The following is a 13,858-nucleotide window of genomic DNA, read 5'->3' as shown; positions in this document are numbered from 1 at the left end:
AAATATCTATGCTCCAAATGCAAGGACACCCAAATTCATAATAGAAACCTTACTAAACCTCTACGTACACATTGCACTCACACAATAATAGTGGGAGAGTTCAACACCACAGTTTCAGCAATGGACAGAACATGGGAACAGAAACTAAAGAGAGACACAGAGAAACTAACAGAAGTAATGAACCAAATGGGTTTAACATGTATCTATAGAACATTTCATCCTCAGACGAAAGAATATATTATCTTCTCAGCACCTCATGGTACCTTCTCCAAAACTGACCCTATAATCAGTCACAAAAGAGGTCTCATCAAATACAAAAAGTTAAAAATAATCCCATGCATCCTATCAGATCACCACAGACTAAGGGTTGTCTTCAATAACAAAAACAAGAAAAAAACAAAACAAAACAAACAAAAAAACCCACCACCACCACCACCACCACCACCACCACCACCACCACCACCACCACCACCAACAACAACAACAACAACAACAACAATAAAACAGACAGAAAGCCCACGTATACATGGAAGTTGCACAGTGCTCTACTCAATGATAACTTGGTCAAGGAAAAAATAAAGAAATTAAAGACTTTTTAGAATATAAAGAAAATGAAGGAATAACATACCCAAACTTATGGAACACAATGAAAAGAGGTCTAAGAGGAAAGCACATAGCCCTGAGTGCCTCCAAAAAATAACTGGGGAGAGCACACACTAATAGCTTGACTGCACACCTTAAAGCTCTAGAACAAAAAAGAAGCAAATACACTCCAGAGGAGCAGAAGGCGAGGAATAATCAAACTCAGGGATGAAATCAACCAAATATAAGCAAAGAGAATTATACAAAGAATCAGTAAAAACAGGAGCTGATTCCTTGAGAAAATCAACAAGGTTAGGAAAACCCTTAACCAGACTAATGAGAGGGCACAAAAGAGTATCCGAATTAACAAAATCAGACATGAAAAGGGAGACATAACAGCAAAAGAGTCAGATCCAGATATGTGTATCCAACCAATGAACAGAAGCTACTGACCCCTTCTGGTTGAATTCTGGAAAAACTGGAGAAAGCTAAGAAGGAGGGCAACCCTGTAGGAGGACCAGCAGTCTCATTTAACCTGGACCCTCGAGATCTCTCAGACATTGGATTATCAACCAGACAGCATACACCAGCTGAGATGAGGCCTCTAACACATATACAGCAGAGGACTCTTGGGTCTGGGTTCAATCACAGAAGATGCACCTAACCCTCAAGAGATTGGAGGCCCCAGGAAGCTTAGAGTTCTGGTGGGGTGGGCAGGTGAGCTGCAGACATCTTTTTGGGGACACAGGGGTCGGGGCAGGGAGGAGGTATGGGATGTGGAACCATGAAAGGTTGGACTGGGAAGGGAATAAAGCCTGGACTGTAAAAATAAACAAAAAAAATCAAACAAACCATACTTTAAAATCACACACACACACACACACACACACACACACACACACACTCGAGGAGTTCAGTTTCTATTGGCCTACTAATCCTTAGCCTACAGTTTTCCCTGGAGAATGGTTGATAACTGGGAGAGACATTCCTTTGCAAAACAAAAACAAAACAAAAGGCATCACAAAGGCAAAAACAAAACAAAACAACCAAACAAACAAAAATCAAAAACCCAACCAATCAAACAAACTAACAAAAATAAAACAAAAACAAGCAAATAACAACAAGAAACTAGTTTTGTTTCTCCGTGCAGCTATCAATTACAAATTCCTTCTTGATTAGAGGGGATATTTTGTGTGTGCTAGAATTTTGTCCATTTTGAGGTCCTACAAGTCCCGAGCATGGTATTACAGTTTCATTGAGTTTGTGTGAGTGTCTTACCCAAGAATACTTCGAGAGTGCTGTTTCCTTGGAGTCATCCATCATCTCTGGCTCTTACAATCTTTCTGCTGCTTCTGCATAGATCACTGATCATTGTCAGGAGGGGATTGATAAACATATTGCTTCTTCATTGAGGACATCATCTCTATGAAGATGTAGTTGGAAGGTTGGTTAAGATCCATGAGATGCTGGGAATGAATATAACCAAATATATTGCCTAAATATTTTTAAAAATTAAAAATGTTTCCACATAGTTTTTCCAAAATAATCAGCATAACTCTTTTTCTGAAATGCTTTTCTTAGTTTAGAAAGTTCACTAATACTGCTTTTCATTTCTCAGTACAATTAAAACTCTAAAGATGGCTCCACACATGAATGTCTAATGGTCCAGCTTTTAGCATCTCTAGGTTCCATCAAGTTTGTAATACTGTCAAACTGTGTTGATTTCCATTATGGTTTTGTGTATATAAGCATATGGTAGACCTTTCACAATTGCACATATTAAATAAATGTGTTTTTAATTGTGTGACATATATCCTTCAATACAACTTGTAAAAAGAAAGGAGAAAATGTAGGCTTTCATTTGTTATTTATATAACATGCTCATTTCTATCATTAAAACTGAATATAATGCCTTCTCATTTGCCAATTTAGAGTGCTGTTATGTGAGATTATGTATTAAAAGAAGTAAAAACTGTGCTGAGCATTGATATTAAATCATGCACAAGCTGTTATGATATCATTGAGGCATTGAGGTCCTATCCAAGTTTGAATACAGAATTTATGATGCACTGCATTTTCCTCTCTCTCTCTCTCTCTCTCTCTCTCTCTCTCTCTCTGTGTGTGTGTGTGTGTGTGTGTGTGTGTGTGTGTGTCTCTCTCTCTCTCTCCCTGTAACTATCCCTGTGTGAATGTACTCATACATGTTTTTATGTATCTATCTGTTGGGGAGTTGATTTAATGGATTCGCAAATTACATGGGAATTCTCACATTTGCTTGTAAGATGATGCAGGTCCCTACCCCAAATTTTATTTGATTGGGAAACAAGCATGCCAACAGCCAATAGTTTGACAGGTAAACTGAGGTGGGCCTTTAGGTTTGCCTGGGTTAGGAACTGGGGGATAGGAAGGAGGCCGTGTCACCATGAGATGGTTTTAGGACCAACCAGCCATGTAAGGTTTCAGGGAAGTGGCTCTAATGAGCATTTCCCTGACTGGGTCTGGTGCAACAGAGATGAAACAAAGTTTTAAGATGCTAACTCCAGAACTCCAGAGGGGTGTGTTTGCTAGCTGCAGGGAGGATTAGAAGTGAACAACAATTAAGCTAGTGGAGACATATTAAAATTAACTGGCATGCATGCATATATGGCTGCATGCATGTTTATATATCTTTGTTTTGCAAATCTGGATCGTTTCTGGGCAGATGAGTGTACAGGTGCAACCCATCAGGCACACATGATGAGTTAACTAACTACTGCTACATCGATTTCTCTCAATATGTGTATGAATCTATGTCTAATCTGTATGTATGTATATAAATATATATGCATGTGTATGTGGACATAATTGTGTGTACGTGTGTGTGTGTTTATACTACATAGTATAGGTTATGGAGCAATTTCTCTGGGGGTGTGGCCACTGGTAGGTTGCCTATACCTGTTTGGGTCACCCCACATTCATGTTCTCATAGACAAGAACTAAATAGATCAGGAACTTAACAATACAAAAAAAATTTAAAAATAGAACGTGAATTTGTGAGGTGGATGTTTTGTGTGGGGAGTATCCCATAAAAAGTTGTGGAGGGAAGCAGAGGGTAGGTATGACCAAGATATGCAATATCTATGTCTGGTCTATTTGGTTGGCAAATTCTAATAAATTAAAAACAGTCTGAAGCATGCAACACTCACTAAGCATAGCTTCATTCTCATGCAGGCTTCATGCCTAGAGGTTTTCGACCTTGTGTAGTTAGCAATGCTGCTTTGACCCTGGTTTCTGTTGCTTAAAACGTGAGGTGAAAATCTGACCCTCATACGTGCCGATTAGTTTTGAAAGCAAGAAGCACATGGTAAACACAGAACTCGAGTCAGCAGACACTTGGCAGGTACTGACATTTCTACAATCGAGACAGCAATTCACTCCAGTGTTGTTTTCATGTTCGGGCAGTTTCTGAGTGGGGCACTGATGGAGTAATCTGAAGTGAGTGGGAGGAGACACAAGCACTGTGAAAATGGTTTCTGCATGTAACACACATTCCCATTTCATAACTTACAGAGTAGATGAGCACTGAAAGTAAGAGTATCCAGAAATAGAGATTTCTTTAGTTTAAAACAGCTTTCACTCTAATATGAAAAGAAAGTATAAAAACACAATCCAAACTCCATAATTTAAAATACATGTCCAAAATAATAAGAGGAGTAATGACAAAATGGTTATAAAATTGATGCTGGAGTCTTTTCTATGCTCTATAAACAACACTGATATGTATCAGTAGATTATCATTATCTATTAATGATCTACCATTCATATTTTCATCTGTCATCTGCCTGCCTGTCTCTTTATCTACTTCTCTATGTTGTCTATCTCTCTTATGTATGTATGTATGTATGTATGTATGTATGTATGTATGTATCAATGTATGTATCTATGTATCTATCTACATATCTATCTGTGATCTATCTATCTATCTATCCATCTATCTATTTATCACGAGATCTATCTATCTACTTATCTACCTATTCCTCTATGGTCTATGATTTATCATATTTCTCTACATTTCATCTGTTATCTGTTTATGTACCATCTCTTTACCATCTATTATCTATATATGTATGTGTATGTATGTATGTATGTATCTATCTATCTATCATTTATTGTTAATTTATTACCATTAGTATGCTAAAGGGCTTTAGAAAACTTATAAGGACAATGATGTTTTTATGTAAATTAACTAAGGCAGGGACTTCAAAATTGTTATATATAAGTAAAAATTAAGAATAGGAAGAATATATAGCGACTTGAAATACCAAAATTTAAATCCATATATTCACAAACATTCATAAATGTACAAACTCTGAAAGAGGAAGTAAAGCAGAAAGTTCAAGAGAGATGTTTGATGCTGTGTTGTTATAGCACTCAATTTCTCTTCCTAATATGCTCATTGTGACCTCCACTTTTGGAAGTTTTCTTTCTCTTAAATCTTTCTGGTACTGAAATGTAATTATTTTATTAATAGAGTTTTGGCTTTTCAAATTATTAGTTTTTGTTCTTATTTTAATACCATTTCTGGGATCCCATTTTAATTCCACTTCCTATCCATATTCGGTACATCCCACTTAGCTGCACTTGCAGTGAGGCTTCTCTTCACTGCCTCTCACAATTTCATTGGTTTCCCTGTCTACAAGTCTTTTAAGCGTATTATTATCTTCTTCCTTTGAGTGTTTGCTCTTGATGTAGGTCTCACAAATTTAAGCTCATTTCTAATTTTCTTATCCTTCAGCCTGACCTGTATAGCTTCATAACGTGCATCAAATAGACACAGTCTTTGCCTGTAGTTTCAACTCCAAGTCATCTTTAAGTTTTCCATTTTTTAAATTTCCAATAAAGACAGGCTTTGCTACATTGTAAGGGAAATGGTGGAATAACAAACAACTTATTTCTAGCCTAATGTACCACTGCCAATTAGTCCATATTGAAACATGACCCAATATGTGAGGTGATTTCAACCTTTAAACGTAATAGACCTCAGTTTTGGAACAGGTGATAACATAGGATCCTCATAGACACTCTCATACAACCTCACTTCTAAAATTAAGCATCAGAATTCATATCTTATCATAAGTAAACCTACATAAAGTGAACATAAAGTTTATCTATTAGGTTTCACAAAACATTTAGTCAGTTATGGCAAATGTACAATAACACCTGTCCATCATTGTGGTGTTATACAGAGTTACTTGACTTCCTGGAAAACTATGTCTTTCACTTATTTACACTGTCAACTCACTAAATTTTGTACCCTTTGGGTCAACCCCAATACTGCTGATACTACCACTGTTTCCAGATTTGTGGTTCTCTTGAAGTTGAAATCTGTATGAAAATAATTTCAAATTGATTTATTTTTACTTAGCAAACCACACATAATTTTTCCTTTATGTCTTTACATAAAACTTTCACTGTTAAGTAAAATTCCATTGTATGAATGTGGAGAATTTGACTTAATCATTCACCGACCATAGGCAATTTTTGGCAATTAATAATAAGAACTTTTTAAAGCACATAAAAATGTTCCAAGTAATTCACCGAAGATTGAAGGGTTTAATTACCATATCATATACGTACATTTACTTTTGTAGGAAAAAATAAATCATCTTCAAAAGTGAATGTAGGCTGGGCATGGTGGCATATCCCTTTAATCCCAGTACTCAGGAGGTCGAGATGGGCAGATCTCTGTGAATTTGAGGCTATCCAGGTATACCTAGAATGTATGTACCAGGACAGTCAGAGTTATGTAGAGTGACCCTCTCTCCACAAGAGTGTCTGTTTTAGCAATGGATATATAACCCCCTTTTCACTTCCTTTTGTCATTTGAGGTCAATGTGGCCATCTCAGTGAGTGAGTAGTAGCATCTCAATATTTAAGTCTGTAGCTCCTCAGTGACAAAGAACATAGATCTTCATTTAAAAGGTTATTTGTCATTTGTATCTTATATATGGTAAGTTGTCTGTTCAAGTCTTTAGTCAATTTTTTAAATCTGGTAGTTTTATTTTTATTAGATTTTTAAGAAATCCTTGCATATTTTAACATATGTACTTTGATTATCAATACTGCATAAAATATGTCTTCTGTAAATATTTTCATTTTTATTGGTTATTTTATTTATTTACATTTCAAATATTATCCCCCTTCCCAGTTTCCCCTTCACAAGCCCCCTATCCTCTTTTTCCTCCCCCTGCCTCTTTGAGGGTGCTTCCCCACCCACCCACCCACTTCTGCCTCAGTGGTCCAGCATTCCTCTATCCAAGATGAAGAAAGGTTTGTTTTCTGGACTATGTCTCCTTGAAAGATTTGTGTTGTCAGTGCTGCTGCTAGAGGCATGTTGATGCCCATGGTCCATTCTGTCAACAGATGTTTGTAGTTACTCTCAGGCTGCTCTCATAAATATTTTTGTCAGATCAGGTCTAGGACTTTACTTTTAGGGTTCAATGTTTCAAAATTGTGAAATTACTTTAAAATAAAAATCTACTGTCTTGTTGCTTGTTTAGGAAGTTGGCTTGCTTTTATATTAACTTTGTTTTCCATAGTCTTGTTCCATTTTTTAATTATTTTATTTATTTACATTTCAAATGTTGTCCCCTATCCCGGTCTCCCTTCTGCAACCCCTCATCCCATCCTCCTTCCCCTTTCCCTCTAAGAGGGTAGTCCCTCACCCACCTAGCCACTCATGCCTTATCACTCTAGCATCCTCCTTCTGTGGGGCAAGCCTCCATAGGACCAAGCACCTCCCCTCCCATTGATGCCAGATAAGGCAGTCCTTTGCTACATATGTAGTAAGAGTCATGGACCGATCCATGTATACTCTCTGGTTGGTGGTTTATTTCCTGGAAGGCTTGAGGGGTCTGGTTGTTGACATTGTTGTTCTTCCTATGGGGTTGCAATCCCCTTCAGTTCCTTCAGTCCTTCCTATATCTACCATTGGGGTCCCATGGCTTAGTTCAATGGTTAGCTGTCAGTGTCAGCAACTGTCTTAGTCAGGTGCTGATAGAGCCTCTCAGAGGACAGCCCTACTAGGTTCCTGTCTACAAGCAGTTCTTGGCATCAGCATAATGTAGGGGTTTAGTGTCTGCGGATGGGATGGATTCCAAGATTGGGAGATCTCTCCATGGCATTTCCTTTAGTCTCTGCTCCATTTTTTTGTCCCTGTGTTTCCTGAGTGTAGCAAAGGAGTTCTAGAATTAGTACCCTTGATTTTTAATGATTTTCTACAAAGATGTAGTGCAGTCCTTTAACTTTTTTCCCCCTTTCAAACTTGATACTTTTATCTCATCCATATTTGTTATTGTTTTAGTTAGGTTTTCTATTATAATGCAGAGTAGACAGGTAAGCACGAAATCCTACATTGCTCTTGATTGCAGTAGGAAATTTTGAGCTTTAAACCACTAAGCATTACCTTAGCTGTATTTTTTGGTTTATTGTTTATATTAATGTTAGTAATTCTTTTCAAGTTGAAAAAGTTCTTAAGCGAGAAGTAGTGTTGAATTTTATTAAACTTTTTCTGTATCAATAGACACCATGTGATTTAATTTTTAGTCTGTTGATGTGGTTGATGTGATATTTCCCATTACTTAATTTTTTTAAAGATCAATAGTCCTTTATACTGGAGAAATCCAGGTTTGACATGTAGTACAAGTTTGATTGCCTAATAGTCTGTTCCAAATACTTTCTGAATAATTGTTATTCAGAGGGACTGATATGTAGTTCCTAGTTCCCCTTCCTCCTTCCCTCTCTCCCTCCTTTCCTCTCTCCCTTCCTTACTCTTTCTTTCTTTCTTTCTTTCTTTCTTTCTTTCTTTCTTTCTTTCTTTCTTTCTTTTTTGAATGTATCTATGATTTTAAATTTAGATTATTGCTGGCTTAGGGATGAGTTAGATTTATTCTTTGTTTTGTTTTGATGTGTTGCTCTTTCTTCATAGGAGTTTGCACAGAATTTATTAAGTCTTTTTCATTCCCTTTAAATTTGCTTGTTAAAATTAATTAAAGGAACTCATCTAGGCCTGGTGTTTTCTAGTTTTAAATGCCATTTGTAAGAAATTTTATTTTTTGATATATAAGTTCAGTGAATGCATTTCTTTGTTATGATTTTTTCAGATTATTTGATGAACAGATCTATTTCATTGACAACATTAAAGTTTCAAATGTATAACTGTTGACAATGCTCATTGTGTCTTCAATGTCTTTGCTAGTATTAGCAAATTGTGTGTGTGTTTTTTTGTTGTTTTTTGTTTTGGATTTTTTTTGTTTATATGGATAAAGTCTTGTTAACTGTATTGTTTTAAAAAGAATATTTAGCTTAATTTAATTTCTATTTTATTTTTATTTTTTATTACCTGATTTTTGTTCCCAAAAGTAAAATGTTAATCATTATCTTCAACTTTCTTTGGATTTATTTTTAAATTCTATCTGTTTTTCAAAAAATGAAGATGAGGATAACAATTTAAAATCATTTATGTTTTTTTATAGTTGAAATACTTAAATTTTAAATGTCTTTTATCATTTTTAACATATAAAATAGTAATTTTCATTATGAAATTTTTATACTCATACATTATCCAAGTATTATAAGACTGATTTCTAGTTTAGTATAGTTGTGGTATAGTAGTATATAATTTCTGACAATATTCTTTGAAATAATTTAACAGATTTATAGAGGTAAATATCCCATGTCCCATGCAACTTTGAGAATAATGTGCAATCTCTTGTTAGACACAGACACTTGCTCTTTTCCGAAATGCGCAGTTATTAAAGTGTCGGCTTTAACTTTGTCCTAGTTGATTTTCATTCTGCTGAAGCTGGCAATAAAGTATCAAGTTATAAATATGTCTATATTCTTTGTAATTATGTCAGTGTTTGCCCTAGATATTTTTAAGGCATGTTGTTGTTGAACACATACGTTTTAAGAAACATATTTTTTGATTCTTCCCCATATCTTTGGCCTATTGAGCTGAGATAAAACTTGAGTAAAACCTTCTACTTTTTAGTTTGTTTTCCCTTTCTCCATGACTAGAATGCATATTGTTATTCTATTTAATTATAGGTAGAGTCATTCTTTTTTCTACATCATTTTAATGTATATTATTCTTGTTCTTAAAGTGAGTATTCTATAGACAGCATAGGATTGTAATTTTAAGTATTTAGACCACTCCTATTTAAGGAAATTATTGATGTATCTATATTAAAATCTGTTCTGTATATTCTCCCTTCTTCATTCTTTTTTTCTGTGAAGAGTTGTTGACTGTGTAGTTTTAATGATAAATTTTATGTGCTTATGTTTTTTTCCTCCATCAGACTGCCAGGTCCTTCTTAAAGTTCTTGGTGACTGCCTTACTATTTGGACTAATCCTTTATATTAATCCCAAGTCCACATTCCATAACTCAATGTTGCCACTTTCATAAGGAGTATGCAATGTTTATAATGATAATTAGCTTCTGTTATGTGTTAGAGTTATTCTTTTACCTGTGATTTCAGTGTGCTCGGTATGCACACGTAGATGTGACTATTTTTGCGATTGCATTGATTAGTGTTCTCTGAGATTCCCACACTAAGCTTAATATTAGAGAATGTGACTCATTATTCCTTTAGACATTGTCTGTGCTGTCTCTCAACATTTTTCCCTTTGGAATTCCTTTCCTGTGTATCACCTGTACCTAGCCAAAATGTTTTGATATAGTCTTTTACTTTTATTTTTAAATCTTTTCTTTAATCCTCACCCTTCTTATTGGAAATTACTGTTGCTATTTAATTATGATACATTAGAATCCGTAATACTTTGATTTGCTTTAGTATTTTCTGAACCATATATATTATATGTATGATTATTTTGCTTGTATGTAACTCTGTGAACCCTGTGCATACCTGGTGCCCACGGAAGCCAGAAAAGGGACGTCCGGAAGTTATTAGTGGCCATGTTATACTGGTACTTGAACTCGGGTCCCCGGAAGAACAGGCAGTACTCTCAACTCTTAAACCATCTTTACAGCCTCCTTTGATTGTTTTTGATTTTAGTGTTTCTTTAAAATCCATTTAGAAATTCTTTTTTTCCCTTACCCATTATCCCTTTATGATATCTACATTTTCTGTTTTCTCTTCCTGGTTTTTTCCTTGTTTCTTTCTTTTTTTTCTTTTTAAAATTTCTGATTTCTTTCTTTCTAATTTCTTCCACCTTTTCTGCCTTGCACTTTCTTTTGTTAACATTCATAGCTTTCTCATAATTTTTCAAAATTCTTATCCAATGATGCCAACAAATGTCACCATATCTGCTTCTGATTTTATGCCAGCTCAGGCGTTTTAAACCACAGTGTTTTATTTTTCTCTTTAATAAGCCTTGCTCTGAGAGGCAGGCACAATGCACCAAGTGAATGGCTGTGGTGGAGAGGCTTGAGGGACCACTTTGCAGTCCTAGCTAGATTTGTTGCTATTCTTGATGAGCCTAAAGTCCCTCATCAATGCTTCATATTCTCTGCCCATAGATGGAACAGTGTGCTTAGATGGCACTGTGCTGGGGCAGGGACCTGATACTACTTTAATCATGTAGATGCTCCTGTATGAAGGAATTGTAAGACGGTGCTCGGTTACAACTCCTTTTGGTTTTGCTTCCCTAGCCATTAACCCCGAGAGAATCATAAGGGATTTGCTTGACAGTGTTTTCTGCTGAGAGGACATGGTAGAAGTAATACTCAGAAAACCACAGAGTCTCTAATGAATAGGGTCCCTGGAGAATTTTACTCTCAGTTTTGCTCAGACTGATTCTCTAGCAGAACCATAAACCAGTTAATGTGGGTTCATTTACCCTGCCAGAAATTCCCAAAGAGGTTTCTGCTGCTGATTCAAGATGTAACATAAAATTGTTTAAATATACAGCAAACATGTAGGTAAGTTTTTGAATATGATCTGGAAATATATTTCTTGATAGTGTGTTTGCCCTTGTATGTGTACATTCTTAAGCTAATGTGCTTTTTTGAAGCACAAATCCTTCAAAAAATTTAAAATGACATACAAACATATTTATGCATATATTATTTGATATAAATACCACATGTTCATCTATAAAAAGAAATCCCATTAAGTTCTAGCATGAAAAATTAAACGCGTACTTGCTGTCACTATTTTTATAATTATTTCCCTTATGGGAAGTAACAGTACCCATCATAGCACTTGCATTTCAAATCCTGTGACATATGTCTGTTGTCATTTCGCTTCATCAAATGCCTACTTTAAATTGTGAGTTGCTTGTCTGACTTCCTGTCAGCTCGCTTCTGCCTTTACACTGCATGTTAGCAATCACATCAGAATGTGCGATGACAAAAGAAGTAGGCGGAACCGAAATTGATCTAGTACTGTAATTATCATAAGCTGCTGCAAATGCTTCCTAAGACAGTGCATGAGCCCTAATGGGGAGAGGGAATTAGGTCTAGACATTGTCTATTAGTTTGTTTCTTCCAGGAAATTGCTGTCTCAGAAGGTTAAATTGAAAATTGTCTTAGAGTATTTACAATTCATTTCTCTACCATAATCAACATATTGAATCTGAATTACTGGCAAGACATTGGAAGGGTCTCTTTTCTCCCTCTATATTCTTTATCTTTTTTCGAGTTGAAGAAACCAGCCTAAATCAAGACAGAGATTAAATGTATGTGGCAATTAAACCACCTACACCAGAAAACAGTGATGCAAGTTACAAATGGTTGGGTTTTAGGGAGAGTAAACTGTAAATTCACATTTTAACAGGAGGCCATTGTACTTTGTTTTCCTTTGCTTGCTCACCCAGGCCCTAAAGGGAGTATAGAAACTAGGTTTCTTTTTGTCTTATAACTTTCAGATTGCAGAAAGTCTGCCAGCCTGTCTCTATTTTATGGCAACATGTCTAACACTCCCTTGGCCTGGATGATAGTATCAAGACCTTCCTAAATCCCCTACCACTAGCCCTGAAATTGCTCTTAGTGCCTACCTAATATCCTGGAAGCTCCATTTTTTAATTAGTGTCTATTATAATTAATAGTCACAAGGACAGGAAAATGATGAGTTTTATAATTTAGAGAGCACAAACATGACATCCACAGAACTAATGACTTACATAATTATTATCATGACTATTTTTTAAACATAACACTTTTATTGACTCTTTGGAACTTTTATATCATGCATCCTGATCACACTCACTTCCTAGTCACACCATCTCCATTCCCCAATCCCCATGACATTCCCCCCAAAACGGTAAAATTAAAAGCAAGAATAAAACAAAACAAAACTAAATAGACAAAAATAATATACCAAGTCTAATTTGTGAGGACTATATGCTCACAGGAGCATAGTCAAACTCTCAGTGGCTGGCCCATTAAATATCATGTTTAATGTTATTCCCACATAATTGTAAATTCCATCTCATATATACTTCAAGGTTCATATTTACTGCTAAGCATTCATAACAGATAGAAAATGGAACTAACCTTGATGTCTATTAACATAGAGAGGATGAAGTAATAGGATGCAAATAAACAATGAAATTTTACTCAGCAACAAATGAAAATGACACATAAAAAAGGCAGGGAACTGAAAATTATCTTAAGTGAAGTAATATAGACTCAAAAAGACAAGTATTCCATGGTTCCACTATAAGCTAGTTCTGGATTTGTGGGGTGTGTGTGTGTATGTGTGTGTGTGTGTGTGTGTGTGTGTGTGTGTGTCTGTGTGTGTCTGTCTGTGTATGTGTGTCTGTCTGTGTGTATGTGTGTCTGTCTGTGTCTCTCTCTCTCTCTGTGTGTGTGTGTGTGTGTGTGTGTGTGTGTGTGTGATGTAGTGAATGAAACTGGAAAGGGCCCATGAGAAGGGGAAGAGCAGAACAAAGTTTGTTATAATAAAATTATTTTTTAAAACTTGGATATTCTGAGGCTATGGAGTGTTCACAAAAAAGGGATGTATCATGACTGCCCTCCAAAAGATCCAATAAGCAGCTGAAAGAGTCAGATGCAGATATGTGAACTCAACTAATGAACAGAAGGTGCTGACCCTTTTGGTTGAATTAGGGAAAAGCTGGAGGAAGCTGAGAAGAGGGCAACCCTATAGGAGGACCAGCAGTCTCAATTAACCTGGACCCTTGAGATCTCTCAGACACTCAGGCAGCATACAGGAGCTGAGCTGAGGCCTCCAACACATATATAGCAAAGGACTCCTGGGTCTGGGTTCAGTCAGAGAAGGTGCACCAACCCTCCAGGGCCTGGGAGCCCCA

The sequence above is a fragment of the Rattus norvegicus genome, chromosome 5 (genome assembly GCF_021556685.1).
Source record: "Rattus norvegicus strain SHRSP/BbbUtx chromosome 5, alternate assembly SHRSP_T2T, whole genome shotgun sequence".
In the NCBI taxonomy this organism is placed as follows: domain Eukaryota; kingdom Metazoa; phylum Chordata; class Mammalia; order Rodentia; family Muridae; genus Rattus; species Rattus norvegicus.
The sequence above is the reverse complement of the archived record's forward strand: the minus strand, read 5'-3'. Positions refer to the sequence as shown.